The sequence below is a fragment of the Piliocolobus tephrosceles genome, chromosome 17 (genome assembly GCF_002776525.5).
Source record: "Piliocolobus tephrosceles isolate RC106 chromosome 17, ASM277652v3, whole genome shotgun sequence".
Lineage (NCBI taxonomy): Eukaryota > Metazoa > Chordata > Mammalia > Primates > Cercopithecidae > Piliocolobus > Piliocolobus tephrosceles.
In genome coordinates, this window is record NC_045450.1 from 18,985,273 (window position 1) to 19,011,517 (window position 26,245).

A 26,245-nucleotide genomic window follows, 5' to 3' on the forward strand; every position below is an offset into this window, starting at 1 on the left:
CAAGAAGAGAGGCTGGAGTCAACTGGACTTAGGGTGGAGGGTGATAGGAACGAAGGGTGAAAGATGGGCAGGGACTGGAACATACAGACCCTTGCCCAGGTTAGGAGTTTGTGCTTTTACATATACATACGTAGATAGATGGTATATTTATATTATTGGTAGACATATAATTTATATGCACGTGAGGATGGGAAATCTGTGCTCCAGGAAAATGAGGTGATTTGTCCCAGGTCCTGCAGCTCAGGGGATGGTGTGTTTCTCCTCCTCTGTATATAAACAAAGCTGGAATCAGAGTCCAGGTTTCCAAGTCCAAAGCTGGTGTTTTTTTTTTTTTCTCTCTGCTGGAACTGCCTCTAGCTCTGGCTCCCACAAGCTCTTGCCACCATGACGAGAAGATTAAAAAATCCTTTCCAGGATTAATAGCAAAAGAGCGCTGCCCTGCTCTCTCATCAGGCACTGAGGCACATGCGCTAAACCTGTGTTACAAGCATTAAGTCGTTAATTGAGAAAATTTCAACTCCAGAGCACCTGGCAGTCCAGGAGGCATCACTTCTCTGATTCCTGAACACCCACTCAACACCCGCCTCCTCCCAGACCCCTGCCTGAAAGCTAGGCAGGAGGAGCGAGCTCCAGCTGCCCGGTCTAGTGCAAACCGCAGTTACCATCTGTGTCAGTCGGGTCTGCATCCAACTCTACTGCCTTCTGTCCACACTCTGGGTGTTGCACGCGTCTTTTTGTCATGCCTAGCTGATTGGAACTACCGGCAGAGTCTATTATCCTCAACTCCATGGAGCCTCCACCCAGAGACTGCTGTGTGGAGGGGGAAATTCTGCTCTAATGAGAACATAGCTCAGAGCCTGACTGCCAGACTGAGGAAGGAGAGAGGATGCAGAGCTGGTGTTTTGAGAGTCTACTGTGAATTAGGAAGGAGAGAAGCAGCTCTGAGTCCAATAAGTCTAAGTGGTAGATAACATGATTTGATTTTCACATATTCCTCCAAGCACCTAGACATTGGATGGGGGAATTATATAATTTTATTTTATATTGTAGACATGTTGTATATTTTCTTTTGCATATTGCAAATCTTATTTTACTATACACAATGCATATATGTATTTAATGCATATTATATATATATATACAAAAAATTTTTTTTGTGGAGTGATTCAGTTATTAAAACAGAGAGTAATAAATGTGGATAAAAAGCATGGGTGAACTGGGAAGATGATTTAGAACATGAAGGCCAGTCATAGAATCCAGGCTGTGCCACCTACTCTCTATAGCATAGCCCCTTTACGTTTCTCTGGGCCTCTGTTTTCCCATCTGCAAAATGGGAGTCGTAGCCTGCTGCTGTTTGGGTGGGTGCATACAGTTAGATGCAAAGGAATCTGAGGGTCTGGATCCCGACCTCTGCTTTCCTATATGCACTAAGGATTTCATACATGCAATGGACAAGAACACAGAAACGACTGGGAGGGGGAGAGGTGGAGAGGAATAGGTCATGCTGTGCTCCTGGGCGGGAATTGTGGGTGGGTGGGATCTGACACATGGGTGCAGGTAGAGCTGAGACAGGATTGGAGGCTGGCTTTGACTTTTGCCTGCTGCCCCTGGGTCAAAGGGAAATGAAAAAGGAATAAGAGATGTCCGTGCTTCTTTCCACCAAGGCAAGAGTATAACTCAGCCTTCCCTGAGAATTAAGACTCTTTATACCCCTTCCAGAGGGAGTGGGGGAAAGTGGAAGGAAGGCACTGCTAGGGCCAGTCTTGCAGAGCCTATCACACATGGCAGAAGGAAGCAAGTTTGCCTTTCAATGTAGTAGCCTTCAGCAAAGCTGGGCCCAGTGAATATTAGGTGATCAATTTCTCCCCCTCTAGAATTGGGTGGCACAGTGATGATGAAGATACAGAATGGCAGAAATTCTCTCTTCTCTTGGGGAAGAGGCCAGAAATGTGCACGGAAGGGGAGAAACACACCATCCCTTGAAACATCATCTAGGTTTTGTCCTCTCCATCACTGTGTTAAATGTCTAAGCCAAGGGTCAGGTGGAGTGTGGCTCTTTTCCCTGGTGGAGGAGCAGAAGCATAACTGGACATTTCTGCTTCTACTTTTGGAAGAAGACTCTCCTGGCACATCCTTGGGTGTTTTCCTGGAACCAGTTGGATGGATGGTTCAGATCTTCCCCACCAGAATTCGCTGAAATGGATCATGACAACTCATTCATTAAGCGAAGGCTCTCTGCACTCCAGCGGGTGAAAATGACTGTGTTTCAATGCCCATCTTGCATTATGCCCAGAGATGTTACCCAGCGTAGCTTTCTGTTGATCACACCCTGTCCTAAATGGAAATAATATAACCTCTCTCCAGTTGACTTCTTATAAATTAGAGTTCAAAGAAGTTAAAGGCTGAAATTCTCGTCTTTCCAATTTTTTACTATGTTCTGCCTTAGTCTAAGTATTTTCATTCAACCAAGTATTAGTAGGAGTAGCAGTAGCAGTACTAATAGTAACAATTGCTGTGATGCGTTGATCACTTACAATGAGCCAAGGACTATTCAAACTTTACTGCATTATTTATTTAACCCTTATAACTACCTTATAAAGCTGGTACTCTTATTACCTTCATTTCCATTTTGCAGATGAGGAAACTGAGGCACAGGTGAGTGGAAGTGGTTTGCCCAAGGTCACATGGTAGATTGTCCCCCAAGTCCACATTGCTAACCATTAAGCTACATGTCTCTGTGTGGGGTCAGGAGAATCAACAAATAGACTTAATATTATCTGGGGAAGGTGGAGACACAGAAAACGGGAGAGGAAAAAAGACAATCTCCCTACTTTATGCCTTACCAGGATGCTAATGACTTTGTGCAGGCTGTGTGGAATTTAAGAATTCTAAACTTAAGCTCAGCTGGGAAGAATCAGCTACGTAAAGACTGTTACCTCCTAATTCCTTCATTCTGGGGAAGAATCCACCTTTGTTATTTATTCATTTATTTTTGAAGTGGAGTCTTGCTCTGTCACCCAGGCTGGAGTACATTGGTGCGATCTCGGCTCACTGCAACCTCTGCCTCCAAGGTTCAAGCGATTCTGGTGCCTCAGACTCTCAAGTAGCTGGGATTACAGGCATGGGCCACTACACCTGGCTAATTTTTGTATTTTTAGTAGAGACAGGGTTTCACCATGTTGGCCAGGCTGGTCTTGAACTCCTGACCTCAGGTGACCCGCCCGCCTTGGCCTCCCAAAGTACTGGGATTACAGGTGTGAGCCACTGTGCCCGGCCTCCACCTTTATTATTGCAGCTTGCCTCCTCTCTCACAAAGTGGAATTTGCTCTAGGAAATTGATGATGGACCGGGTGCAGTGGCTCACACCTGTAATCCCAGCAGTTTGGGAGGCCGAGGTGGGTGGATCACTTGAGGTCAGGGGTTCAAGACTAGCTTGACCAACATGGCGAAACCCCATCTCTACTAAAAATACAAAAATTAGCCGGGCATAGTGGTGCATGCCTGTAATCCCAGCTACTCAGGAGGCTGAGGCAGGAGAATGGCCTGAACTTGGGAGGTGAAGGTTGCAGTGAGTCAAGATTGTGCCACTACACTCCAGCCTGAGCAACAGAGCAAAACCCCATCTCAAAAAAAAAAAAAAAAAAAAAAAAAAGAAAAAAAAAATTACTGCTGGTTTTCCTCCTTCATCTGGATGTTTTCTGAGGAGGCATCCAGTCTCCAGGTCTTGCCTGAGGCATTCTTCTTTCTGCAAGAGTCCTTCCTAAATACGTACAGCCCCCACTGTCCATTTCCCCTATGAGCCCAGTGCTTCTGGTCCCTTAGAGCTGAACTGAGTATGGATTCTGTTAAGGACAAATCTTCCACCTCCCTTTGGGAACAGGTACCTTAGGATGGACAGCTCTCCAAGCAGGCCTCAGTGCGGTGTGCTCTCCAAGAGCCCCATTTCCTGCTCTTGTCTCTGTCTTTCCATCTTCAGTGATATCCCATGAACTTAGGTCAACTGAAGGAAAATCAATTGCTGAATGGCATTCTTAGCAAACTGGCTTTTTAGGGAATTGATTTTTGTTGTACTGGTTTGTCCATATATTGGCCTGATCCATATCTCATAGTTTATGAACCCCCTTATCTTTTTTTCTTGGGAAGAAGGAAAGAAGTTATAGAAGGGGAGGGGGGAGGGAGAAGTGAAGGACCATCTGTCTCAAGTTAAAACTAAGTAACTCATTGACTGACTAACCAATGTCTAGCTCCAATTAAATACACACACACACACACCCCACATAGTATGGGCAATTGTATGGGCATATCTAATTCCCTGAAACATCTAAAATCTCAGCTCTTGTCCTCAGGAAAACCTTTTCTCCTTGTTCATTTTTCTTTTCTCCTCTGCCGTGTCATATCTATCAGAAAGACCGAAATCTTCTTCTAAAAGTGATCCCTGAGTTTCTGAGCAAAATTGGTGCCTGACATGTGTCCTTAGATTTTTGTTTTTCCTGTATCGCTGTGTAAGAAACTCTAGTGTCTAAATGGCTTTGCAAAGAGCTGGACGCTGTAAGAGCTCAATAACTATGATAATGATCATGATGACATCAAATTATATTAAGCAGCCCTTTTTTGAACTCCCAACATGTGGTAAGCTGTACACTCAGCTCTGTGGATGCAGTTAGATAATAATAATTACAGTTAATTTTTACTGAGTCCTTAGTGCATACCAAGCACGGTCTCTATGCTTTACAGCAATTAACTCACTTCATTTCACAGTCACCCTACGAGGAGCCACTGTGATCATCACTATAGGTTACGAGGCACAGGGCAGCCCCAGGAGCTTGCCCACAGTCACATAGTTAGTAGGTGGGAGAGCAGCTTTTCACATTGAGCAGGCTGCAGAGCAGATTCCCTAACTGTTGGTCTCCACTGCCTCTCTCTAGCTCCTCCACAGCCTATACTATAGCCTGAGGCAGCAGTTTGGGTGTCTGGGCTGAGAAATGTGGGAAGCCCATGGGGAAGGGGACTGTCTAATTCCTCTTCTCAGAACCACCTTGTCTAAGTGAGTTTTTGAGACATCACCAGACTGAATTGTTCCTCCATGGACTCCACTTGCCCAGCCTCTGTCAATAATTTTACAACTCAAACAGCTGAGCCATGAAGGAGGTGGCTTGTTTTTGTTGCTGCACCATCTGTTTTTCTCCATCCGGCTTAATGTGTCTGCCTGGGATACTCAGGCAGAAACACTCTGCGCTGCCCACCCCTGTGCCCACACTCTGGGCAGTGGGGAAAACGGAGCCCTGAAAACCTTGTCCAGTGGTCGTTGAGGACACTGACAGTCCCAGCCACATGTCAAGCTTGTGCCTCCCTCTGAACCTTTGCTTGTGTGGTTGCCAGGGTGTTATCTCCCCTGCATCCTTGTGTCTTCCCCATCTTTCAATGCTGAATTCAAAGCCCACCAGGACCCTGGCTTCTTTAGATGGCCCCAGGCATGAGGATCCCCTGCAGGCACGGGCATGTTGGCTCCAGGATTTCTATAGACCACACCTGCTTATCCTCTCTGACCTTGTTCTTCATCTAGCCTGATTTCCAACCTTGACATAGGACTCCATCAATTTATGTGCCTCCGATGAGTGAAGGGACTTGTTCTTTTTATTTCCTCTACCCTGCCAGGTGAGACTTCACGCTCCTGCAGTCTTCTTCATTGCAGTTAAAGGCAGCTCCCTCTTGGTTGATGCTCAGGCCAAGCACCTTGGGGCTCTCTTTCTCTCATAGCCGCATCCAATCTGTCAGCAATTCCTCCTGGCTTCACCTTGAGAATACATCCAGAACCCGCCTGCCTTTCATCCTCTTCTGTGGTTATCTCCTGGTCCAACCCACCATCGTGAATTCCTGGATTGTTGCAACAGTCTCCTGAAGGGTCTGCCTGCTTCCACCCTCACTCCCTAAAGGCAGTATGAGCCTTTTAAAAAATGGTGTATCCTGGCCGGGCGCGGTAGCTCATGCCTGTAATCCCAGCACTTTGAGAGGCCCAGGTGGAGGGATCGTTTGAAGGCAGGAATTCGAGACCAGCCTGACCAACATGGTGAAATGCTCTCTACTAAAAATGCAAAAATTAGCTTGGCGTGATTGCACATGCCTGTAATCCCAGCTATTCAGGAGGCTGAGACACAAAAATCGCTTGAACCCAGGAGGCAGAGGTTGCAGTGAACTGAGATCATGCTACTGCACTCCAGCTTGGGTGACAGAGCTAGGCTCTGTCTAAAAAAAAAAAAGGATGTATTCTATCTCTCGTCTGCTCATGACCCTGAGGGTTCCTCTTCTATTCACAGTGGAATCTGCGGTTCCTAAACTGACCTGCAAGGCTGTACGTGCATCATCTGATTTCTGACATCACCTCCTAACACGCCCACCTCACGAGACCCTCTGTCATTTTCTATTTTTTCCATTGATTATTGTCCTATGTGACACTTATAGCCTTCTGGCATATTATATATTTAGGTGTTTCTAATTGTCCCTCTCCCCCAAAAAGCTCCATGAGAGCAGGGACTTTATTATCTGCTTTATTCCAGGGCTGAGAATAGAGCTTGGCATATGGTAGATACTCCAAAAATATGTAATAGTGGCCTTGATCTGAGAGGCTGGACAGCAGAGTGGTTACGAGGTGAGGCTCTGCAGCAAATCTGAGGTTCTAATCATGGCTCCACTGGTTAATACCTGATAATCTTGAACAAGTTACTTATCCTCTCTGTGCCTCAGTTTCTTCACCTGTAGAAGGCATATGAGTTGTTGGAAGGATTAAATGAGTGACTACTTGTGGAACATTTATACCAATGTCGAGCACATCCTTACTGTGGTCTGTAAAAGTTCCCACAGGCTCATGCCTGTAATCTCAGCACTCTGGGAGGCCGAGGCAGGTGGATCACCTGAGGTCAGGAGTTCGAGATGAGCCTGACCAACATGGTGAAATCCCATCTCTACTAAAAATACAAAATTAGCCAGGCGTGGTGGCGCATGCCTGTAATCCCAGCTACTTGGGAGGCTAAGACAGGAGAATCACTTGAACCCAGGAGGGGGAGGTTGCAGTGAGCCGAGATCATGCTATCGCACTCCAGCCTGGGCAACAAGAGCAAAATTCCATCTCGAAAAAAAAAAAAAAAAAAAAAAAAATTCCCACTTACCAGAAGGTTGTTAATTGCCTTAATGTGTGCTTACATGTTGAGGATGCCTGCGTTTCCAGCTAGACTGTAAATCTCATGAAAGTAATCCTCAGCCAGGTGCAGTGGCTCATGCCTGTAATCTCAGCACTTTGGGAGGCCAGGACGAGTGGATCACGAGGTCAGGAGTTCAAGACCAGCCTGACCAAAATGGTGAAACCCCATGTCTACTAAAAACACGAAAATTAGCAGGGTGTAGTGGCAGGCACCTGTAATCCCAGCTACTCCAGAGGCTGAGGCAGGAGACTCGCTTGAACCTGCAGGGTGGCGGAGGTTGCAGTTGCAATGAGCCAAGATCGTACCATTGCACTCCAGCCTGGGCAACAGAGTGAGAACCAGTCTAAGAAAAAAAAAAAAAAAGCAATGCAATGCTCTTCTCTATGTTGTCCACCACCATATAGCCCTTAGGCCTGGCATAATGCTAGTGATACAGCAGATACTGAACCAATATGTAGTGACTGGATGTTGAAAGCATTTATAAGACCGGGTTCAATTATTTTAAAATTCTTCTGCATCACAAAATGCTCTTTCTGGGAACAGTTGGGAAGGAATTCAAATAACCTTCTCAATTAGATGGTGGAAGGTTGTTGAGAGCAGTGATTTTTAGAGACTGTTGCCCTTTACGTGGGAACTCTGCATCCTTTCGTCTAAGTCTCTGGTCACACTTGAAATCAGTCAATACCACCTGAAGCTCACTGTCACCTCTTTCTCCACTCTGGCCCCAGCAGTCATTTCTCTAGGCTCAGGCAACAGTTAATTTAAGGTAGAAATTAAATGGAACCAAATTGCTCTTTAAATACCATAAACCATTTAACAGAATGACTTTCCTCTGCCAAACAGAATTAATCCCTAAAGCTGGAAAAATGCTCCAAGTGTATATGTGTGTGCTTATGTATATTTTTTCCCTTCTGAAAATAAACGGGAAAATTTTAACTTTTTATCATGAAAACTTTGCAGCACACTCAGTAGCGGAGAGAAGTATCTAATGAACTCTTGTGCACCCAGCACAACTCCAACAATCATAAAAATGTTGCCAAGCTTGTTTCATCAAAACCTCTGACTTTCTTTCTTTGTTTTTTTTTTTTTTCTGGCTGGAGTTTGCCAAAGTAAATCCCAGATATCATATTATTCTACTGCAGACATAAAGGAGAAAGACTTTTTTTCTCTACAGTGCTGCATTGCCATTTTCACACCCAGAAGAACAACAATAATTCTCCACTAGCTTTCAATACTCCGTCCACACTGAATTCTCTGAAATGGGAAATGATGAAGGATGGGCCACTGATCTTTCTGAAATAAAACTTGACACTCTCTGACATCCGTCTCCTTGTTGAACACATCCTCTTTTCATCTCTCTGGTGTCTGGTTTCTATCTCTTGGCACTGTTCACTTCTCCCGCTGCAAAGACTTTCTCTTGGCATCACCTCTACCCTCTGCTTGAAAGAGCCTATTGATTTTTTGGAAGATTTGGAGAAGAGGCCTGGCACACATTTACATAGGTTCTCTCCTAAGGGAAGACCAGGTCTTCCAACTTGCCTTCAAAGATGCAGAGGATTTTACAAGGATGCCTGTGGCCCAGCGATGAAGAAACTAATACCTATCTTGCTAGCCAGAAGTGCAAGATCAAAAGTCAGTCATTCTAGCAGCAGATGCTGTTGTCAGGGCACCTTGAGATACCATTTGTGTCAATCTGTTTAGGTCTGTCTGCTTGACTCTGTAATTCATCCATCTGTTGCTCTGTTTGTCTATCTACCACTAATCTATTCAAGCATTGCCTATCTAGCTAGTGATGATTCTCTTAAATCTATTTAAGTGATTGCTCCAAGCTGCTCATTGGTACAAGTAATTCATCCCATTACCAATAATTACTCAAAGCCCATTGGTTTTTACCCTATCTACTCATGCAGAATTTCAGTCTCCTGAAAATTCAGCTCATCTTCAAACACACTCTATATTTTACTTACTTGATTTTTTGCCTGTCATTCTCTCTGGATTGTAAACTCCATGAGGGCAGACCTTTTGATCTGTTTTCTCACTGTTGTATCCCAGAGCCCACTTTCAGACCTGGCATATGGTAGGTGTTCAATACATATTTAATAGGTAAATGAATGAATGAATGAATAATTATCATCCCCATTTTACAGATGAGCAATAGGAGCTCAGGGAGGTGAAAGAACTTGCCCAAGGTCATGTCTAGAAAGGAGAAAAGCTAGCCTTTGAACACAGGGCTGTCTAATTTGTAGGTGTCATGCTCCTAACAGATTGCCATGTTGCTTCCAGCAAATTAAATATTCCATGGCAAGAGTTATATTCTGGTTGCATTCTACTGTCTCTTCTGGAAGTTCCTGTTATTGTCAAACCTGAAATTCTCTATGTTGTTTTTCATTCTAGTCACATAGAAGAGATGATTTAGAAAAATTTGAATTTGTGATATACCTTTTCTCTTCAATTTGGGTACTGTAAGTCTTAGAAGCAAGAAAGTTGATTTGGACGTAATGTGAACATGGGAAAAATGCAATGAAAATTATCTGGGGGCTTCCTTTATAGGCAAAAGATGTTGGGATATATGTTTTGGGGATGTAATGGTTCATCTGACAAAAAGTCTTTCTTATTTGTTCATTTTAGCTGATATTTCTTGAGCATCTGCTGTATTTCAGGCACTCTGCTGGGTGCTAAGAATGTAACAATGAATGAGACACAGAGGCTAATCTCAGTTGTTGCAAGATGACCTCCAGCAAAATATTGGGCCACCATGAGCATATGTATATAAACTATATTTAGTTAAAATCTTTTACATACTTGACTCATCTTTTAAAACAATTATTTAACTAATTATTATTATTTAAATTTAATGTAATTATTTAACTACTTATATGACAGCTCGTTTTAAAATCATTCAACTAATCATTTGTGCTTATTTATTAAATTTTTCTAATTTTAAAAGAAATAGTCATCTTATGCTGGATTACTTGTTGAGAATGTTGAGAAAAATATCAGATTATTAAATTTTTAATAATTGAATTCAATTTTTAGTAATGTCCAGGCGTGGTGGTTCACGCCTGTAATCCCAGCACTTTGGAAGGCCGAGGCGGGCAGGTCACGAGGTCAGGAGTTCGAGACCAGCCTGGCCAACATGGTGAAACCCTGTCTCTACTAAAAATACAAAAATGAGCTGGACATGATGGCGGGTGCCACCACCTCCAGCTACTCCGGAGGCTGAGGCGGGAGAATCGCTTGAACCCGGGAGGTAGAGGTTGCAGCAAGCTGAGATCACGCCATTGTACTCCAGCCTGGGCAACAGGACGAGACTGTCTCAAAAAATAAAAAAATAAAAAAAAAATTACTGTTTGAAGCATATGTAATTCACATTTTGTTGAAAATAAGAGAAACTTTGGCAATTTCATATGTCATATGCTTCAACTTAATCATGTTATCTGACTGTAAACTAACATATTGGACCATCTTGTTTAGTTCTAGGGCTCATCTACAGAAAGTAATATCATATTCTAGCATTGGGGCTATGGTGAAGTATATGCTTAAAACTTGATCATTATGGTAGGGTTTACTTTGGGAGGTTATGTGAAGAAGTCATATAACCTCATAAAGAGTCAGAAAGGTGATGTGAAAAATCACCTTAAGAAGACTGAATATGTATCAACCCTGTAAAATGTTAATGTAACCTGATTTAATATATTAACAGCCTCAAATAAGGAAAGTGTCAATCAAAAAGAGACAGGCAGGAGATTGTGCAGCCATGGAGATGAGAGAAAGGAGAAGGACCATTGGGATACTTAGGTTAGTACTGTCCATCTAGAAAGAAATTTCGACCAAGAGAATTTTTCTGTATCTTTGAGATATAATTTACATATGATAAAACCTTCAGTGTTAAATGAATTTTGGCAATTATATACAACCATGAAATCCAAAATATAGTATATTTTCTTCACCTCAGAAAATTCCAAGCCCTTTCTAATCAAAACCAACCCCCTTCCAGGCAATCACTTTCTGGTATTTTTCACTTTGAATAATGTAGCCTATTCTAGAACTTGGTATAAGTGGAATCATCTGTATATATCCCTTTCTGTAAGGCTTCTCTTGCTAAATATAATGTTTTTGAGATTCATCCATGTTTTTGGGCATATCAGTAGCTTTTAAAAAATACTGCTGAGTAGTATTTTATTGTATGAATATACTACAATTTGTTTATCCATTCTCCTGCTTAGGATTGACCAGCATATACCTTTTATTGTGATAAAGCATATATATAACATAAAAGTTACCATTTTAACCACTTTTAAGTGTGTGTCATTTTCACTGGCATTAAGCATATTTATAATTTGTGCACCTATCACCACTACCTATCCAGAACTTTTGATCATTCCAAACAGAAGCTCTGTAGTTAAAAAATGGTAATTTCCCATTCTTTCCCCAGGCCCTACACCCCTGGTAACCCCCATACAACTTTATGTCCCTATGAATTTGACAATTCTAGGCGCCTCATATAAATGAAACCATACAGTATTTGTCTTTCAAAGACTGGGTTATTTCAGTTAGCATAATGTTCTCAAAGTTCATCCGTGTTGTAGCATGTGTCAGAATTTCATTCTTTTTTAGCGCTGAATAATATTCCATTGTATGTATATACCATATTTTATTTATTTGTTCATTTAACGATAGACACTTGCACTGTTTTTCACCTTTTGGCTACTGTGAATGCTGCTGCTATGAACAACAGTACACAAATATCTGTTTGAGTCCCTGCTTTCAATTCTCTTGGGTATATACCCAGAAATTGAATTGTTGAATCATGTGGTAATTCTGTGTTTAATTTTTTGAGGAGCTGCCATACTGTTTCCTGTAGTAGCCGCACCTTTTACATCCTCACTAGCAATGCACAAGTGTTCCAATTTCTCCACGTCTTTGCCAACACTTGTTATTTTCAGGTTTTAATTTTTTAAAATAAGTTATCCTAATGGATGTGAAGTGGTATGTCATTGTGGGTTTGATTTGCATTTTCCTTAACAGCTAATGATGTTGAACATTCTTTTCATGTGCTTCTTGGGCATTTCTATATATTTGGAGAAATATCTATTCAGGTTTTTTGCCTGGTTTTGAATTGGGCTACTTTTGTTGTTGCTGTTGTTGAGTTGTAGGAGGTCTTTATACATTCCGGATATTAATCGCTTACCAGATATATGTTTTACTAATATTATCTCCCATGCCATGGATTCTTTTTTCACTCTCTTGATAATATCCTTTGACACACAAAAGTTTTTACTTTTAATGAATTCCAATTTATCATTTTTTTCTTTTGTTGCCTGTGCTGTTGGCATCATATCCAAGAAACTATTACCCAATCTAATGTCATAAAGATTTTCCCCAATGTTTTCTTTTAGGAGTTTTATAGTTTTAGCTCTTCCATTTAGGTCTTTGATTCATTATGAGGTTTTATATCCTTTTTGTATATGATCTGGCATAAGGGTCCACCTTCATTCTTTTACATGTAGATATCCAGTTTTCCCAGCATCATTTGTTGAAAGCATCATAATTTCTCCATTGAATGGTCTAAGCTCTGTTTTTAATAGTTAACTGACCATATATATGATTATTTATTTCTGGACCCTTCCATCCATTGGTCTGTATGTCAGTTCTCATTCTAGTACCAAACTGTTCTGATTACTGTAGCTTTGTAGTAAGTTTTGAAGTCAGGAATGGTGCATCCTCCAAATTTTGTTCCTTTTTCTTTTTCAAAATTGTTTTGATTATTCAGAGTCCTTTGAGAGTCCATAAGAGTTTAAAGATGGGTTTTTCCATGTCTTCAAAAAAGCACTATTAGGGAGAGGGCAAATAACGGCGGCTATCTGGGGACACTGATGCTCACACCACGTCAAGGCACAAGCTGGCACAACCCCAGCACATCAACTAGGAGGAGGACCAGGGTGAGCAGCAGCCACAGCAGCTGACCCTAGCATTTGCAGATGTGGCCCCAGTGGCGCTGGTGGCCTGGGAGCCAGGGCTGCTGTAACAAACAACCACAAATGCGATGGCTAAAACAACATAAATTTATTCTCTCACCGTTCTGGAGGCCAGACATCCAAACTTTAGGTGCTCCAGAGAACCGCCCAGGGAATCACGATAAAGTGGCTTCGTTGGGAGGAAACACACAAATGTAAGAAATGTTGTGCAGAGTTCTTTAGCATCTTTGAGTTCTTAGAACATAAGACAAATTACACTAAAAATCCACCAGTTGTGTTGTCATCATGAATGACAGCGAGGGGCCAGTGCCTTCAGGAGACTTCTCTGGAGCTGTGCTGAACCATCAGCCACTTTGTTCAAACAGTAAGGATGGTCATAGGGAGAATGGTGGCCATAGGGAACATGAAGAAGGAGCTGGGTGTGGAGTTTGTGGTGTACCTAAAAACCAGAGATGGCCTGCCACCCACACCCCAGGAGATAAGCTATTTACTCAAAGGCAAAGTGGCCAACACTATGTGAGCCTGCAGGCACTACTGGGCACCAAAGTGGTAATAAATCAGTGGAGCTAAGATGCACTGCCAGCCTCTGTGCCCAGTATCGACAGCATCCCGTGGGTCCTTGAGAAGATCCTGTGCCACAGCAGCTATGGTAGATTCGGCTTACCAATCAGATCCACATCTAGGTGGATAAGTGGGCCTTGCATGCCTTGCACTCAGATGGGGAAGGGGCCAACACCCTGAAGACCTTGTGCAGTCACCTGTCCCAGCAGGTTTCTGCAGCTGTGGCTTTGCTCAGCCTGAAAGCTGGAAGCCAAGGTCTGTCTCTGGACACCTTGAAACAAGCCATACTAACTCACACCAACATCCTTTTCACCACCAGTTCTCCATCCCCAGGGCTGATGCCCTTTGCTGTGAAGCTGGATAGGACCAGGTGCTTCAAATGTAATGTTCCACCTCTTGAGTGCTTTGCTTCCTAAGGCCCCGGGCTTGGTGCACTTCCAAAGTCTTTTCTCCACTGGGGCACTAGACCCATCCAAGAAAGGGAAGAGGAAGCCACTGAACCTCAGTGGATGTCAAACCCGGAGACAAGGTGATCCTCTACAAGGACAAGTGTAAGTATTGTAGGGTTTTTTGAGATTGATAGCTCCTTGCAGATCCACCTCCACTTTCACATGGGAAGAGAGACCCTTTGTGTGCTCTGTGATAACTGCTTCACCACCAAGGGCATCCTCAAGATGCACTTTCACCAACATCCTCAGGTGAAGGCAAACCCTCAGCTGTTTGCTGAGCTCTAGGACAAAATGGTGGCAGGCAATCACATCCCCTATGCATTCTTTGTGTATCAATAGATGAACTGAGTCTCTCTTTAGACACAAAACCTGTTCTTGTAATCCCCTCTGTAGGGCTACTTCAAAAGCTCTCTTTGGGGCCTAACCCCAAGGACCTCACAGGTAACCCATTGCCCAGTGACCTGTAGCCCACACTTCCTGGCATGGGGCCAAACCATAATTTCTCAAGGGTTGGTGGCTTCCAAGAAAGTGGGACCCCTGAACCAGGATCAGAGACTCTGAAATTGCAGCAGCTGGTGGAGTACATCGACATGACCACCACTGACCTCAACAAATATCTCATTTGCCACCAAGTATTAAGCTGCTAAAGCTCCCTCTAAATGCATTGCTGCATCCACACTCTGGAGACACCATTCCAGTGTAAGATCTGTGGCTGAGCTTTTTCAACCAAAGGCATCCCTTAAGATACACTGGGGTTCACCAACCCAACACATCCATAAAGGCGCATCATCTGTGTCTTTTCTATCAGAAGAAGTTCACCAGTGCTGTGATGTTGTAGCAGCATATTCAGATGGACATGGACAGTCAGATTCCCAATCTTCCCCTGCCAGAGAATTCCTGTGACTTTATGGGTCCTGAACCAATGACGGTGGAGGAGAATGGCAGCACCAGTGCCATGTGCCATAATGATGTTTTTGAAAGCACCAGTGTAGATGAAGTCAGCTCCCAGGAGGCCTCTAGTAGCTCCTCAAAGGTCCCTGTGCCTCCTCCCAGCATGCAGTAGGCATCACCTACACTAGGGTTCACCATGATGGCTTCTTCAGATGCCCTGGGAAACGTGGGTCCTGCCCCTTTTGGCCTGCAGCACCAGAGCAGCAGAGAAAACAGTTCCATGAAGAGAAATAGCTTGACCAACGACTGGTCCTCACCGATGGGAGACAGGGAGTATCAGAGCTGAAGTCCAGACATCATGGAAACCACAGCCTTCCAGGTACTCTCCCCAGCCAATGGCCAAGTAGGAAGGATCAGTCAGTCTCCCGATGCCAGAGACAAAGCAGAAAGCTCTGAAAACAGCCTGATTAAGATAGAAGGTTGGAGCCATCTCCCTTCAATGTTTATCTGAGCTCAGCCAATCTATGTCAAAGTTGAAGTCCCTGGCACATTTGTTGAACCCTCCACATTGTCCCTGGGGATGACCCCTTTGTCAGCGGCCTAACCATGCCAACAGGCCAAACAACACAGCTGCACACGGTGTGGGAAGAACTTCTCACCCATTAGCCTTCTTCAGATTCATGAGCAGACTCACACGGGAGAGAAACGTTTTGCATGCAACATTTGTGGGTGAGCTTTTACCACCAAATGCAACTGGAAGGTCCACTATATGACTCAGCATGCCATGGTAGAAAGCTGGCTATTAAGAACACCATAGCTCTGTTAGGTATGGATGGAAAGAGTCTCACATATTTCCCAGGGAAATCCTGTCCACTTCAGTGAACTTGGGCCCTGTCGTGTGGAACCAGGACACCAGCACACTCAATGGTGGTGTAGCCATGAAGACCAATGAGATCGCTGATCCAGAGTGGCAGTGTTCCTACCCTCCTGGTTTCCTTGGGAATCAACTTCAATATAAATAATGCCACTGTCTCTAACATGGATGGCTTCCATTTGGGTGTCAGTGCAGATATGGCAAAAACAGGTGCTACTGGGAGCATTCTCAAATACCAGTTTCCTCACTTCCTGGAAGAAGATGAGATTGTGGTCAGCCAAACTCAAGGAGAACTTGCATGGAAAGAGAAATGCAAACAGACTGAAATCTCTAGAAACTGCTCTTTTTAATAAGATCTCATCTCCTAGCCAGATGCGGTGGCTCAACCCTATAATTGCAGCCTTTTGGGAGACCGAGGCAGGTAGATCACGAGGTCAAGAGATCAAGACCATCCTGGCCAACATGGTGAAATGCTGTCTCTACTAAAAATACAAAAATTAGCTGGGTGTGGTGGTGAGTGCCTGTAATACCAGCTACTCAGGAGGCTGGGGCAGGAGAATCATTTGAACCCGGGAGATGGATGCTGCAGTGAGCCGAGATTATGCCACTGCACTCCACCCTGGTGATAGAGCAAGACTCCGTCTTAAAAAGAAAAGAAAAGAAAAAAAGAACTCATCTCCTCCTGTTTTCTTTTTCTTACTGGTATGCAAATGATGTTTACAAAGGTTATGACCACAATCTCAGGCAAGTCCTACAATCATGATTGTTGCTATGCTGCTTTGCAAAAAGTGAACAAAAAAAAAAAAAAAAAAAAAAAAAAATCACACCCAAACAAGTGCAGACTAAAATTCTTTTTCAAATTTTGGAAAGAAGTGGGTCTTGCAAATAGACCCACTTCTGTACAAAAACAGAATCTTTGTACAACCTAGAGTGACTTTTTCCAAAGACTGTTATCTATTTCAAGGTAGAACCGTTGGACCTTACTGAACGGAAAAGTGGAAAAGACGACTAACTACTTAGCCTGTTGAAAAGAGGGGTACTGGATACTCCATAGTAGCTGATGTGGGTAAAAGGACAACGCCCTTCATCTATTTAGGTACCTGTTTTATATGTCCGCAACCCTGTCTCCATCTGTTTGTTTGTTTGAATGTACTTAAAAAACAACAGAAAAACCTAAGGCTGTGGAATTATAAAATTGCTTCAGCCTTACAACCTTAAGTGGGATGCCCTCATATCGACTTATATTAGTCCTTAGGGAGTCAATGTCTGTGTTGCTGCTTATTTAGATACAGCTCAGTTGGCCTGAGAGTGCCAGTGTCCTGTCCACATCTCTCAGATGCCTTTGTCTTCCTGAACCCTAGAAGAGGTGGGCACTTGAGTGGGGGAAGCTCAGCTGACTTAATTTAGCTTGCCAGTGGCTACTCTATTGGAGAACTAGGTTTTCATTCTTAAGAAGAAACTTATGGAAGGGCATTTTCTATTACAAACTCACATACTAATTTTTTTGTTTAATTTGCTTAGTGTGACTTACGCCAAGTAATTATGAAGATTTTTTCCTTGAATATTTCACGAAGGCTACAAAGTTGGGACAGACAAGTCCTGGGTGTGAAAGCTTTAATTTATCTACCTCATTTATTTTTCATTTTTTTTTGTAGCCATAGTGTTTGTTTTCCTATTTTAAGACCGCTGAAGAATTCCCAGGCCCTGTCATAAACCTAAAAGTTGATGTTTTGGTGGGAAAAATTGGACGTTCAAGATGTTTTTGTGACTCATTTTTTTGGTAATCTTTTGTACATGTAACAATATTGAGCAAATGAAACATTGCTGTAGACTGGGTGTGGTGGCTCACATATGTAATCCCAGTGCTTTGGGAGACTGAAGCGGGAGGATCACTTGAGCCCAGGAGTTCAAGACCAGCCTGGGCAGCATGGTGAGACCTTGTTTCTACAAATAATAAAAAATTAGGTGGGAGTGGTATGCATCTATGGCCCCAGCGACTCAGGAGGCTGAGGTGGAAGGATCACTAGAGCCTGGGAAGTCGAGGCTGCAGTGAGCCATGATTGCACCACTGCACTCCAGCCTGGGCAGCAGAGTGAAACTCTGTCTCCATAAAACAAAACATGTTAACAAAACAAAACAAAACAAAACAAAACAAAGCAAAGCAAAGAAACATTGCTCTAATGATTTAATGAGAAAGGAGAATGATAGATTCTAACCCCTGGGAGGGAAGTCTTTTCCCTTTCTGTGGAAGGCCCTGATTGAAATGTGGATCCAAGACTGTTGGCCAAAATCTTGTCTGTCAGTTATTGCACCTGACTTGAGGATTCCTCACCACTTTTTCTTTTTTTTTTTCTGCCAAGTTGTACTTTCCTTCTGGAATTGTAAATGAGCACAGTGATAGTACCTATTTATGCTGTGAAGTGGATACTGTTACAGAGAACACACCAAGGTTTTCTCACTATTGAGCTAATAATGCCCTTGTGAATATATGATCTACAGAGAAACCCCTATAGTTGTACCTGCTGATGCTGTCTGTCTGTTGGAAAATACATTTTGAATGTTTATTCCCTCCCCTGAAAAATACTTCTAGGATTTTTGTAAGGATTGCATTGAATCTGTAGATTGCTTTGGGTAGTATTGTCACCTTAACAATATTTAACTCTTCCAATCCATGAACATAGGATTTCTTTGCACTTATTTATGTCTTCTTTAATTTCTTTCAGCAGTGTTTTGTAATTTTCAGCATAGAAGTCTCTCTACTCTTTGGTTAAGTTTATTCCTGAACATTTATTCTTTTTTGATGCTATTTTAAGTGGAACTGCTTTCTTAATTTCATTTTTAGATTGTTCATTGCTAGTGTACAGAGATGCAAACTGATTTTCATGTTTGGATTGGATATCTCACAACTTTGCTGAATTTATTTATTAGCTTCAATTTTTGTGTGTGGAATATTTAGGGTTTTCTACATACAAGATCATGTTATATGTGAACTTCTTCTTTTCCAATTTGGATGCCTTTTATTTTGCTTTCCTAATTGCTCTGGCTAGAACTTCCAATACTATGTTGAATAAAAATGGTGAAATCTGGCATCCTTGTCTGTTTCTAACCTTAGGGGAAAACCTTTCAGTCTTTCACTATTAAGTGTGCTGTTGCCCATTGGTTTTTTATATATGACCTTTATCACATTGAAGTGACCAGTGGATTTTGTATTGGCAAGACCATCACTAATATGGAGTTGGATTCAGAAATTTACAGCCAATGCTGTTTGAGTATTTTGTTTCCATTGGCACAATAAATGTTCCTGAAGGTTGGAACATGTTTACTGATGATATGTGAGATGATTTTATGAGGCACAATAAAACAGTATCAAAAAACATTGGGTCTCATTTTCCCATTAGCAGAATTTAATTTCTCACACGAAATTCTTTTTTTAACCTCTCTGATTATATCAATAAGAAGTCTCAGTCTGATGATTCTACATCTTTAACACTAGGTAACTTTTCACAATGAGAGAGTAAATTTCAGTTGTAATACCTTTAGCAAACCACAGTATCTCATTAGATTTTAATGTTGTTGTCTTATTTTATTTGCATTTATTTTTCCTTTTATTTCTGACAAATGATGTAGATTTTTCACTTACTTATAGCTGCAAAATAATTAGAGTAGAAATGTAAAACTTTATTTTAAAAATTCAGTATTTTAAATATTTAAGTAACATACAAGAGAGCTGGCCTTTATAAAGCTATGCAAATGCATCCATTTGACTAAGGGGTAACTTGCTAATACCAGGAAGGAGATATAAACAACTTACTTTCTCATCAAATGAATGGCGCTTTGCATGGGGAATACAGATACGCAAGGTTCAATTAAATCGATGTGAAATTTGATGATGCCCTACTTTCCCTAAACCCAGGGAGGAAGAAAGAGGAAGGTCCTGGAGTAAAAAGCTATGATTTTTTGACCTTCAGACCAACAGTTCCTACAACCCCTAAGGAAACTTGTGTTACGCGTATCCAGGGTTGAAGGTCAGCATTTCTATCAGTGTGCCTCAGCACAGCAATAGCAGTGACGTGGACTAAGTGGGCATCTTATTATGTCCGGCTAACCTGGAGTGTTGGCCACATCTGAGCATAACCCAAACTTTAGTGGTGGCCGAGGTTTCCAGAGAGAGGCTTCCCAGGCACATAAAAACACTGATCCTTAAAATTTTATCATTCTGAAATGCAAGCGCTTTCTTACATTTTAACAAATAATTTGTATCTCCTCTTAATTGCCATATGATTTTTTAAAAGTTGCAAAGACAGTTTTACATTTAAGGGAGACCTACAGGCTTCAACTCTATTAGGAAGTATCTGGTGACAAAGGAAAAAAAAAACAAAACTTCTCCATATAAAGATGTATTTGTTTGGGGGCTTTAAGCCCCTCCCCACAAAGGACTGGTCCAGGAGCCCCTTAATGAGATAGTAAATAATAGTAGCAGTGAAAACAGCAAACAGTCATGTAGGTGGCACCTGAATGACCAAAGTTTTAAAAATACGAAGCAGGAACATCTGTTACTATGAGATGAATGCATCAGTCCATCTTATCTTGATGCTGCTGAACATTTGATGCATCTAACTCCTCTAGCTCAGAGTATCTAATCATCAGATGACCTTTGAATATTACTTGGCTGCTGACAGGGAGAGAAAATACTGGTCACATGGAGTTAGAGAAATCCAATCTGTGTGATAATGATTTTGCATTGAAAACAATTCAATTAACTTTTTGGTTTTAAACATTAATCTTGAGAACTTGGGTAATGTGAATCTGCAACTGAAAACGGATCCATTGTGAGTGTGCTGGCAAAATTGAGGATTCAATTTGCAGAGCTGAGGCTTGTATGTGGGACTGCAGGATAAGCACTCAGGTAATTACTGGCTTTACCCAGACCTTCATGAGCACTGGCTGGGAGTGAGATGTATCCAGACGGGGGAATCTCTGAGGGACCAGCTGGATCCTGGTCCAATGTAGAAAGCCATTTATGCCATTCAATGCATTTTTGTTTGTTTGTTTTTGTTTTTGAGACAGAGCCTTGCTCTGTGGTCCAGGCAGGAGTGCAGTGGCACGATCTCGGCTCAGTGCAACCTCTACCTCTTGGGTTCAAGCCATTCTCTTGCTTCAGCCTCTCAGGTAGCTGGGATTACAGGCGTGCGCCACCATGCCTGGCTATTTTTTTGTGTTTTGGTAGAGATGGGGTTTCACCATGTTAGTCAGGCTGGTCTCAAACTCCTGGCCTCAAGCAATCTGCCTGCCCCAGCCTCCTAAAATGCTGGGATTACAGGCACGATCCACCGTGCCCGGTCCATTCAATCCATTTTTCAAGTAGCTGCTAATGTCTCCTAATCCTGCCTCCCCAAAATAACAAATAATAAACTCACGATACAAAATTCTGGGCTGGGTGTGGTGGCTCAGGCCTGTATCCCAGCACTTTGAGAGGACAAGACGGGTGGATCACCTGAGGCCAGGAGTTCGATACCAGCCTGCCTAACATGGTGAAACTCTGTCTCTACTAAAAATACAAAAAAATTTAGCCATGCCTGGTGGCACACACCTGTAATCCCAGCTACTCAGGAGGCTGAGGCAGGATAATTGCTGGAACCTGGGAGGCAGAGGTTGCAGTGAACCAAGATTGTGCCACTGCACTCCAGCCTGGGTGACAGTGAGACTCCATCTCAAAAAAAAAAAAAAAAAAAAAAAACCAATTCTGATGTATTTAATGGTTCAGGATAGTTACATGATTTGGAGAAGCTAAGACAGAGTGATTGATTCCACTTGGGTGGAAATTTATCTGGTTTTCTTCAATTCTAGGTACATTTCTCTATTTACCATATTGGTGGGGTTACAAGTGAACAACCTTCAAGATTTTTCCCCTTCCCTTTCCTCCCCTCTTCTCTCCTCCCCTCCCCATCTTTCATCTCCTCTCCCTTCCCTTTCTCACCTTTTCTCTCTTTCCTTCCCTTCCCTCCTCTTTCTTCCATCCTTTCTTCTTCTATCTTTTCTTTCCCTCCACAAATGAATATCTGCTTTGTATCAGATCCCGTGCTAGTGGCAAGGGATAAACAATGCAGATAACCACTAATTTCTTAGACCGTACAACCCAGTGAGGGGCGAGGAGGGAGATACAGATGAGTAGTAGTACTAATTATTGCTAATGTTTATTGAGCAAGTTCTGTGTGCCAGGTACTATTTCAAGAGTTTTATATGTTTTGATTCATCTAGCCCTTACAACACCCCATGAGAAAGGTACTAGTCTTATTTAGTTTACAAAGAAACTGAAGCACAGAGAGGTTAAGTAACTTACCTGAGGTCACACAGCTAGGAAATAGATGCTCTTGGACCGGAACTCTAGCAGTCTGGTTCTTGAATCTACACTCTTAAACCCTAACCATATACAGTATGAAAAGGACCAGAAGAGGAGAAATGCAGGGTTTTGTGGGATCTTGGAAGACAAGCACTTTTGTGGGTGCCTTTTGGGGTGATGTGGTGCTATTGAGGATGATGACAACGTGACTGGAGGAAAGAGTGTCAGAAGTCACAGGCAAAAGAAACAAGAACTTACCGGACAAGTGTCCCGACCCACGGGACAGTCGAACAGGCCCTGGAAAGGGGAGTGGGAATGGAGGAGACAAGAAAACACGAGAAATGGAGACAAGACAAATAGCCTGATCAAGTCTCGTTTAATAATGGTGGTGCGATGCCTTATATAGGCTGGCAGGGGAAGAGGTTGGGCCAGGGCGGTAATGGGGGCCGGTCTTCTCAAATTACAATTGCGCATGCGCTGTGGGTTTGTAATTTTCCCGGGCGCGGGATCGCACCTGCGCCCTAGGCTGCATATCTTTCTGGGCGCGAAAAGGTCGGCGGGCGCGGGAAAGGTTTGGGCGCGCTCGGGAAAGGTTTGGGCTCGCGCGGCGAAAGGTTTAGGCGCGCGCGGGAACAGTTTATAATGAAGAACCCGGAAATGTGCCATTTTGTCTCCGCTTTGCTGAGATCAAGCAACAGAGGTCGGCTAACTCCGGGCCTTATGGCTCCGGACAGGTACCCCTTTTTTTAAATATATAATTGTGGCTAGAAGATTGTCCCTCGGGAACTGCGCCTGTCTTAGGTTGGAGTAATACATCTCATCACTGGTACCCGTCATGGGATTAGGCAGTAGCTTATGATGGCCCTCCTGTCTTAGGTTAGTGAGAGATGATGCTCTCTTACCCGTCATTGGCTGTCCAGTTCAGCGCACAGGGAAGGTGGTTTACGGTTGGTGTAAGTATGAACCACCATAATCTTCTTGCTCAAGGCGATGATAATGGATCTGTATGGGTTTGGCTTGGATGGCCTCGACTTGTTGCTTAAGGAATGTCATGAGCTTATTGAAGATCACAGGTCCCAAAGACAGTAAGAGCAATAGGCAAAGCAGGGGGCCCAAGAGTGGCATAAGATAGGGAAGGAGTCCATGGAACCCAGTCCAAAACGGGTTATCGGTTATTTCTTTTCGTCGTTTCTCTAGGTCTTCTTGTAGACGCCTGATTTTATCTCTGACGATCCCGGATTTGTTGGCATAGAAACAGCACTTCTCCGTATCGTTGTTGTATATATGCATGGGCCTCATGGGGATTACCGAAGCCGGCATAAACCTGAAATGCTTGGCAAATCAGCACCATGGTCCAGAAGGGCTTGTAGTTGGAGTTCATCTCTGCAATAGAGGAAAAAAATACTCTCAGGGAGAAAATTACTCCCTGGATTGGCTATTGTTAGGTACCTGTCTTACCAGTCGCTCTGGTAGCCATCTGGCTGCATCATGAGTTTGAGAAAAAACACAAACTGAGCCTCTTCCCCAGATTAACACTGGGTCTGGACCATGCCATGTGTTGTCTAAGGGGTCTTTCCATTTAACCATGGCAAATTGTTTTTTGGACTCGGAATGCCAAAATCAATCAGCTGCTGATCTGTTCAGGTTATCCAAATTAAAAAAATTTAAAATAAAAAGTGTGTGATTAAGGATATTTCTAGGGTTGCCCTTAGTAGGGTACCATTCTCCCTTTTTTATTTTGTCAATGGTGGTTTTTAAGGATAGGTGTGCTCTTTCAACTATTCCTTGTCCTTGAGGGTTATAGGGAATTCCAGTAATGTGTTTTATTTGTAATTTGAGGCAGAAGTCTTGAAAGGCTTTGGATGTATAGCCAGGACCATTGTCTGTTTTTAGTTGTTTAGGCTTTCCATCTATGGAAAAACAGTGTAGTAAATGAGCTATGACATGTTTGGTAGCTTCTCCTGTTTGTAAGGTGGCTAGTATAAATCCACTAAATGTATCTATACATACATGAACGTATTTTAAGTTACCGAATTCTGAATAATGGGTGACATCCATCTGCCAGATCATGTTGGGAAGTAGTCCTCTTGGGTTAATTCCTAAGTGAGGGACTGGCAGGTATGTTATACAGGTCTGACATTGTTTAACTATTTGTCTTGCTTGTTCTCTAGTTATTTTAAACATCAGTCTTAAAGTTTGAGCATAAGATGGTGTAAGGCATGAATAGCCTGTGCTTGGGCTAGGTTTGTATTTGTAGCTATGGCTACCGTCTTGGTTGCCATATCAGCCAGTTGGTTGCCCTGGGATAGAGGTCCTGGTAATCCTGAATGAGCTCTAATGTGTCCAAGAAAGAAGGGTGTTGTTCTATTATGTATTAATTGTTGGCATTGTAAAAATAACTTGGCTGTGTCTGACACATGTTTGATTTGTGCTACGGTCTCAAGTAAAGGTATTGAGTGAGCTAAGTATGCACTGTCAGTATAAATATTAAGGGCCTGATCAGGGAAGGCTGACAGCACTGCAATTAGGGCCTGCAATTCTACTAGCTGAGCCGAGGTATGGCTGGTTTTGAATTCAACAGTGGTGTCAGCAAAGGTATATGCAGCAGTTCCTGTGGATGACCCATCAGTGAAAATTAATAAGGCATTGTCTAAAGGTGTTTTACTAATGACATGAGGGAAAACAAAAGCATGTAGTTTACAAAACTGGATAAGTTTATTTGGCGGGTAATGGTTATCTAAGTTACTGGTATAAGAGGCGCAAGCAATCGGCCATGTTTCAGTGTTTTGCATTAGCCAATGGATTTGTGGCTTAGAATAAGGTTGTATGATCGTAGAGGGTTCAATTCCAAAATATTTTTTGCTATTGTCTCTACCTAAAATGATTAAATCTGCTATGGAATCATAATAGGGGAGTAATACCTTTTTGGGAGATGAAGGCAAATGGACCCACATAATAGGGTTATTTTGCCAGAATAAACCAGTAGGTGTTAGTGTTGTGTTAAAAATTAAAAAGGTTAATGGCTGTGAATAGTTTATGTTAGTAACAAATTGCTCAGCAATGGCCGCCTCTACTTTATTAAGTGATAAAAGAGCTTCTTTTGATAAAGACCTAAGGGACTTAGGGTTGGGGTCACCTCTCAGGGTGTCGAATAAAGGTTTTAAGTCTCCCGTGGTGAGTTTTAAATATGGCCGGAGCCAATTTATGTCTCCAAGGAGCTTTTGGAAATCATTGAGGGTTTGTAACTTATCTTTACGGATAACTGCCTTTTGATTAGTAATTTTAGGTCCATTTATTTGAAAACCTAAATATGTGTAAGGGTCTTGTAGTTGTATTTTTTCTGGAGCTGTTTGTAACCCCACTGTGGTTAGTTTTTGTTTGAGTTGAGCAAAACACTGTAAAACCTGTTCTCCTACTTGTCCTGCTATAAGAATGTCATCCATATAGTGTATAATAAACATTTGTTTCCATGTCTCTCTAACTGAGTGTATGGCTGTAGCCACATACTTTTGACACAAGGTGGGACTGTTGGCCATACCTTGAGGTAACACTTTCCATTGGTATCGCTTCATTGGTTCTTTAAAATTTATAGATGGTAAGCTAAAGGCGAATCGTTTTTGGTCAGTAGGGTGAAGGGGAATTGTAAAAAAGCAATCCTTAAGGTCTATGATAATTTTAAAATATCTTTGAGGGATTGCAACTGGAGAAGGTAGCCCTGGCTGTAAGGCGCCCATAAGAACCATAGTAGCATTTACTGCTCTCAAATCTTGTAGGAGTCACCACTTTCCAGATTTCTTTTTTATGACGAATATGGGGGTGTTCCAAGGAGAGTTGCTTTCTGAAATGTGTCCTGCCTCTAATTGTTCCTGCACTAACTGTTGGGCAGTGGCAAGCTTCTCATTGGTTAGTGGCCATTGATCAACCCAAACGGGTTCATCTGACTTCCAAGTGATTGG

At 42.5% G+C, this 26,245-nt stretch overlaps 1 pseudogene; it reads left to right on the plus strand.

Annotated features, from left to right (window-relative positions):
- The first annotated feature begins 10,953 nt into the window (after nt 1–10,953).
- Nucleotides 10,954–16,299, plus strand: LOC111551205 (annotated as a pseudogene).
- Nucleotides 16,300–26,245: the final 9,946 nt, after the last annotated feature.